Raw genomic sequence first — 7783 nt, forward strand, 5'->3', positions numbered from 1 at the left:
CATTGGACAATGTTCTTCGATGGGTCTAAGATGTTGAATGGATCCGGCGCTGGTGTTGTGATCGTATCACCAAAGGGTGACAAGCTCAAGTATGTGCTTCAGATACACTTTGATTCCTCTAACAATGAGGCAGAGTATGAAGCTCTTCTCTATGGATTGCGCATGGCCATCTCACTCGGCGTCCGTCGCCTGATGGTCTACGGCGATTCAGACTTGGTGGTCAACCAAGTAATGAAAGAGTGGGACGTAAGGAACCCCACTATGACAACCTACTGCAATGCAGTCAGGAAGCTAGAGAAGAAGTTTGAAGGTCTAGAACTTCATCATGTTCCAAGACTGAAGAACCAAGCGGCGGACGAGTTGGCGAAACTCGGATCCACTCGGAGACCCGTCCCGAGTGATGTCTGCCTCGAGCACCTCCATCTTCCTTCAGTCAAAGAAGATCCCTTCACGGAAGAGCCAGTGCAACCCAAGAGCGCAACAGACCCGACCGAAGTCGATGTGCCTGCTATGGTTGATCTGGTCACAGAGATTCTGGTAATCATCCCCGAGTGGACTGTGCCGATTATGGCATATATCCTAAGGCAAGAACTTCCAGAAGACGAAGTCCAAGCCCAACAAATAGTTCGCAGGTCAAAGGCGTTCACTGTCATTGACGGTCAATTGTATAAGGAGAGTGTTTCAGGCGTTCTCCAACGTTGCATTTCCCCAGAGGAAGGGCAGTTGATCCTAGAGGATATCCACTCGGGAACCTGCGGCCATCATGCTTCTTCAAGAGCAATCGTCGCCAAGGCGTTCAGGGCTGGATTCTTCTGGCTGCAGGCTAAAGAAATGGCCAAAGCTATGGTCGATCGATGCGAAGGCTGTCAGTTCTACTCCAACAAGTCCCACAAGACAACATCTGCACTAAAGACAATCCCACTTGTGTGGCCGTTTGCAGTTTGGGGATTAGACACAGTCGGACCATTCAAGACAGGCCAAGGAGGCTACACACATCTGTTGGTGGCAGTCGACAAGTTTACAAAGTGCATAGAAGCCAAGCCCATCAAGAAACTCGACGCCTCCACAGCTCTGAAGTTTGTCAGAGACATCATCTCCAGATTCGGGGTGCCTCACAACATAATCACGGACAATGGGACAAACTTCGACTCGGACAGATTCAAAGGTTTCTGCGCGAGTCAAGGTATCCGAGTGGATTTTGCTTCCGTAGCACATCCGCAATCCAATGGACAAGCTGAGCGTGCAAATGGACTTATCCTTCAAGGTTTGAAGCCTCGACTCTTGCGAGAGATAGGACATGCTGCTGGTGCATGGGTAACCGAGTTACCTTCAGTACTTTGGGGTCTCCGCACCACTCCGAACAGATCAACAGGGCGATCACCGTTCTTCCTCGTCTATGGAGCAGAAGCGGTCCTTCCGAGTGACTTGCTTCACAATGCCCCGCGACTCGAACTCTTCTCCGAAGCCGAAGCAGAACAAGCAAGGCAAGATGGAGTCGATCTTCTAGAGGAGGAGCGCGAGATAGCACTTACTCGCTCAACAATTTATCAGCAAGATCTGCGACGTTTTCATGCACGACATGTCAGAAGCCGCACGTTCCAGGCTGGCGATTTGGTGCTCCGAGTGGATCAGCACAGACCACACAAGTTGGCTCCGGCCTGGGAGGGTCCTTTCTTCATTTCAAAGGTGCTGAACAACGGGGCATACAGACTCTACAACATTCAGAAGGAGACCGACGAACCCCGCGCGTGGAACGGAGACCTCCTCAAGCGTTTTTATACGTGATCGCCGACTGAAGCAGTGTAACGAACAAGTTTTGGAGAAATAATATACAGCAGATTCAATTTCTTTTGCAGATTCAGAGTTCTTCCGTGGTTGCAGACTAAAAAAAACTTAGCTGCGATCCTGCATCGCCTAAGTATTAACTTCCTCTGAGTGTGCACTTTTACGTCACACTCGGGGACTTAGCAGCGATCACGCATCGCCTAAGTATTAACTTCTCCGAGTGTGCACTTTACGTCACACTCGGGGACTTAGCTGCGATCCCGAATCGCCTAAGTAACACCTTCCTCCGAGTGTGCACTTTACGTCGCACTCGGGAACTTAGCTGCGATATTGCATCGCCTAAGTATTAACTTCCTCCGAGTGTGCACTTTTAAGTCGCACTCGGGGACTTAGCTGCGATCACGCATCGCCTAAGTATTAACTTCTCCGAGTGTGCACTTTACGTCACACTCGGGGACTTAGCCGCGATCCTGAATCGCCTAAGTAACACCTTCCTCCGAGTGTGCACTTTACGTCGCACTCGGAAACTTAGCTGCGATCCTGCATCGCCTAAGTATTAACTTCTCCGAGTGTGCACTTTTACGTCGCACTCGGGGACTTAGTTGCGATCCTGCATCGCCTAAGTATTAACTTCCTCCGAGTGTGCACTTTTACGTCGCACTCGGGGACTTAGCTGCGATCACGCATCGCCTAAGTATTAACTTCTCCGAGTGTGCACTTTACGTCACACTCGGGGACTTAGCTGCGATCCCGAATCGCCTAAGTAACACCTTCCTCCGAGTGTTCACTTTACGTCGCACTCGGAGACTTAGCTGCGATCCTGCATCGCCTAAGCATTAACTTCTCCGAGTGTGCACTTTTACGTTGCACTCGGGGACTTAGCTGCGATCCTGCATCGCCTAAGTATTAACTTCCTCCGAGTGTGCACTTTTACGTCGCACTCGGGGACTTAACTGCGATCACGCATCGCCTAAGTATTAACTTCTCCGAGTGTGCACTTTACGTCACACTCGGGGACTTAGTTGCGATCACGCATCGCCTAAGTATTAACTTCCTCCAAATGTGCACTTCATGTCACACTCGGGGACTTAGCTGCGATCACGCATCGCCTAAGTATTAACTTCCTCCGAGTGTGCACTTCACGTCACACTCGGGGACTTAGCTGCGATCACGCATCGCCTAAGTATTAACTTCCTCCGAGTGTGCACTTTACGTCACACTCGGGGACTTAGCTGCGATCACGCATCGCCTAAGTATTAACTTCCTCCGAGTGTGCACTTTACGTCACAATCGGGGACTTAGCTGCGATCACGCATCGCCTAAGTATTAACTTCCTCCGAGTGTGCACTTTACGTCACACTCGGGGACTTAGCTGCGATCACGCATCGCCTAAGTATTAACTTCCTCCGAGTGTGCACTTTACGTCACACTCGGGGACTTAGCTGCGATCACGCATCGCCTAAGTACTAATCTTCCTTCGAGTGTGCACTTCACGTCACACTCGAGGACTTAGCTGCGATCCTGCATCGCCTAAGTACTAATCGCTCCTCCGAGTGTGCTCTATACGTTACACTCGGGAACTTAGCACTGATCATGAATCACCTAAGTCCTAATATTCTACGAGTACACATTAAGTGTTCAACTCCAAACAGCATTCAAGCAAAAGAATAAGTGTTTTCGTTGTGACTCCAACAGTCTAGAAACAATAACGGACTCGGTGCGGATCAAGCTTACCCGCACCGATCCAAAAGTATGACGGCCAACAGAAGTGGCCAGAATATCTTACAGGCAAACACTCGGCATATCGAGCATAACATCTGATTACGCGTTAGCTGGGCCAGCGTCAGGACTAGAGGACTCCACAAAAGTGTCCAAGTCAATTCCATCAGCAATGCGGGTGGCAGTCTCGAGGAACGTCTCCATGAAGTCTTCGAATTGAAGTTTCTTCGTGTTGGCGACCTTCAACGCTTTCAGCTTATCTTCCCGCACCTCCTTGCAATGGACTCGGACCAACGACAGCGCAACATCAGCACCGCACCGCGCTGCCGATTTCTTCCAGGATTGCACTTGGTTCGGCACCTCCTCCAGTCGGCTCGTTAGGTCTCCATCTCCTCCCGCGACTCGTCTTCCGGCCAAAGTTCCTTGTTAATTCGGCCGACGACTTCTCTCAGTCGACCGATGAAAGGACCTACTTTGCTAGCGCGGATTTGTGCTCGAAGCAGATCCCGATTGGCGTCCTCACCGAGTGGAACTTTGTCCTTAACAGTCCGTTCCACAGCCGCCGTTTCAGCTTCAGAGTCTCCGCAAAAGTCTGCCATCAACAAGCAAGCACGCAATGAAAACCGAATGTATGGCACACGATAAAGCCACTCGACAAAGCATAAGACTTACCAGCCAGACAAGTCATCATTTGCTCAGCCCAGTCGGTGACATACTTCTCTTGACCTGTGCACCTTCTGTTCAGGACGCCCATCTGATTATGCAGATCGGTCCTATGTTTCCTCATCATCTGCGTCTCCGCCGTCAATACCCTGTTTGCCTCCCGAGCTTCTTCCAAAGACTTTTCTCGCGCTTCCAGAGCGTCCTTCATACCAGCCATGGCAAGCATTGCAGCTTCCAGTTCACCAGCATATTGATTCCTCTCCGCTCTGAGGGCTTCATAAGAAGTTCCCATATCACAAGTTTTCTACAAAACGAAACAAAGGGTTATCAGCAACTTTCTCAATACAAACTATGTTCTTCAGACCCCTGCCGACGCAAGCAGTCGACAGCGGTCTCGGGGACTACACCCAGTGGGTTCACTAAGAGTGACCCCACTGGCATGCACCTCAAGCAGGTCTGCCCTATTGAGGTGCACGTTTTCACCTACGCCTCCGAGGCTAAAGCTACTCCACCTGTGTGCAGTTTACTCTAGGGAACTCTTACTGCAAGAGTGCTCCGACTGCAGTAAGAACTTGCACTCAGAAATCTTGTCTACGGACACGACAAAAATAAAGACCAAATGTATAAAGACAACTGTCGGTGCAAGCACTCGACAGAAGTCTCGGGGACTACACCCACTGGGTTCACTCGGAGTGAACCCATCGCAAACAACGGACTAAGACAACATCCAGTGGGTTACAGAAGAAAAGTAAGTACTTACTAGGGTACTTACTCGGATGTCATCGCGCAGCTCCAAGCTCCGCTGATATAAAGCTGCAGCGGAGTCATAAACCCTCTTGGCCTCTCCGGCCATCAGCTCCGCCTGAACCATGGTCCCCTTGACCACTCCCACCTGCTCCTCCGGGACACACCGAATGTTGAATTCGGCGTTCGACGAACCGGGAATCGGGGGGAGATCTTGGTTCATCCCAAGGTTCGCACGAGTAGGTTCCTCACCCGTCAGCGCCGGTTCAGTCGGCGGAGGCACTTCGTTTGGTAGAGTGTCGGCGGCAGGGGCGGCGGCAGGAGGAGCAGCCTCAGGGACAGGCTCTTCGACGGGCTCCCCGGTCGAGTCAGCTCTCCCCCCTGACAAGCCGAATAACGCAGCGCTTCAGAAGCAGAAAGAGATGGCGCAGTCTGCAGGAATAAAATACCCGACTCTCCCACAACGTACCTGGCTGTGATGAAACGACATTGTCCGCGTCCATGGGGTCGTCCCTTTGGCGAGCCGGCGAGGTCGCAGAAGTGGCAACCCTGTCGAGTGAAGACCATTCTACTTGTAAAACAAGAGTTCACTCGGTCAACAGAAAGGACCGAAAACTAGATTTGCTTACGTGGAGGTGACGGGGATGGCCACCCTCATCCGCGGCAGAACCTTCCGAGGTTTGGACCCGCTCGATTTGGGCGCCTTGGAGGACTAGCCCGCAGGTTCAGCCGCTGCGTCCCTGGCTCTTTTGGTACCTCGAACACTCGGTGCAACCGGAGAAGCAGGCGGGGCACTCGGCGACACGAGGGGACCTGAAGGGACGGCAGACTCTTGCCGACGCCTATTCCGATGCTCTGGCCGCGGAGGCGGCGAGTCTGGCTCTTCATCTTTTTCCTCTACCTCGCTGTTTTCCTCCTCCGACTCTTCGCTGTCGATGATGTATTCGTCACTCTCCAAGCTTCCCTCCTGGCTGCCTTCTTCATCTTCCTCCTCCAGTTTCCCGCTCAAGACGGGGGAGAACCAGTTGGTGCACGCCTGTAGTCGAAAACGTTAAGCATCACGTGGAGATATAAATGAGTTGCTGAAATCAAAGCAGTTCAACGCACTCGGCTAATGCTACTCACCTGATTCGGTGGAGGGTTGTCCGCAGCATAAGGCGCCACTCGGCGGGCCCCCTTGGGATTCTCACAGGGACCCGTGATTTGGAGCACCTTTGAGGTCACCTTCTCCTCGAGAATGCCCTCCACGTTGGTCTGAGTGGAGTCTTCAGGTCCTGCGTAGTGCCACATGGCGTGGTGGCGAGCTTGCAGAGGCTGGATTCGCCGACCGATGAAGACTTCCAGCAAGTCCATCCCAGTGACCCCCCTCCTGACAACATCCGTGAGTGCCTCAACCAAAGGCTGGATGTCTTTCTTCTCCGCTTTCGAGAGAGCGAGTTGCTTGGGTGGAGCAGGGCGGTCTAGACTGAATGGAGGCAGCCCAGTCGACGCGTTCGGACAGGCTATGTCCTGGCAGTAGAACCACGTCGACTGCCAATTCCTAACCGACTCACTCAACTGCAGAGCAGGGTAAATACTCCGATTCTTCTTCTGAAACCCTAAACCCCCACAGAGCTGGAGGAGATGCGTCTTATCATCCAATTGACTAAGGCGTTTTATGGTTTGGGAGCGGACGGAAAAGATGTGTTTGAATAAAGCCCAATGGGGAGGACAACCAATAAAGCATTCGCACAAGACAATGAATGTTGAAAGGTGGACGATGGCGTTCGGAGGGAAATGATGGAGTTGTGCACCAAAATGATTCATAATACCCTTGAAGAAAGGGTGGGGGGCAGAGAGAAACCTCGGTGAACGTGGCTGAGGAGCAAGACGCGTTCCCCCTCCCGTGGCGCCGGCTCAACCTCGTCGTCCGCCGGCAACCTCCAAGATTTATGCACGAGTTGGCCGTGCTCTACCAGCTCCAGCAGGTCCCCCTCCGTCACTGTGGAGGGGAGAAAGTCTCCCTGGATCCATCCCACTGGCAATGGCCGCTGTCGCCGCTGAGCAGCCGCCGCCTTGCCCTTCTTTTTCCTTGCCTCCATCTTGCTGGTCTGGCCCTTGGTCATGGCGGCAATGGCGAGCTTTCGAGAAGGATGGGAAGAGAAAGGTGTATGAGCGCAAGAGGTGGCGAAGAAGACGGAGCAAGCAAGAGCACAGGATTCGGCGAGCGTAACCGAAGGGTCTCGTCGGCCAGAGTTAAATAGAACACCGACTGGGTCGCTGGCTAGCGGGCCCGAAATCTTATCCGCCCAACCAGCCGCGGCGATATCGGCGGAAGAGTTGAAGGCGCGAGGATCGAGGAGTCAGGCGCTACTCGAGCGCGCTGACGTCGCCCCCGCTAAGCGCGCGGAACCCGAAATTTGAGATCCCGGAAAATCCGTCGCTGTCAGTTGACCGGTCGTGTCAAAAGATGCCGCGAAAGCACTCGGTTCCCGACAGTCCGTTCCGCAGAACATATTCACTCGGATCATTGGCCAGGAGAGATAGAATGGATAGAGGCAAGCAACGCCCAAGCCGAACCTAGTCCAGTCGGATCTGAGCATCGAGTACTGCCTTGACGTTTCAACCCCAATCCATTCGGGGACTAATGATGGGGTCATAGTCCTAGCGTAGGGTCATAGGCCTGTCCTACAGGTCCTACCCAAGGACTACCCCACGCAAGGGACAGGACCTTAAGTATGCCCGACTGTATTAAGGTGTCCCCATCATCCAGTCGGTAACGAGCCCAGAATCATCTAGTCGGAGACTAAGACTCGGAGGACACCGGACCTACCGACTGGATACACTCGGTGCGTCGTAACCCCCCTGGAGGGAAACTGCCGTACGTTTCCGG

Source organism: Hordeum vulgare, chromosome 1H (genome assembly GCF_904849725.1).
Source record: "Hordeum vulgare subsp. vulgare chromosome 1H, MorexV3_pseudomolecules_assembly, whole genome shotgun sequence".
Classification (NCBI taxonomy): Eukaryota; Viridiplantae; Streptophyta; class Magnoliopsida; order Poales; family Poaceae; genus Hordeum; species Hordeum vulgare.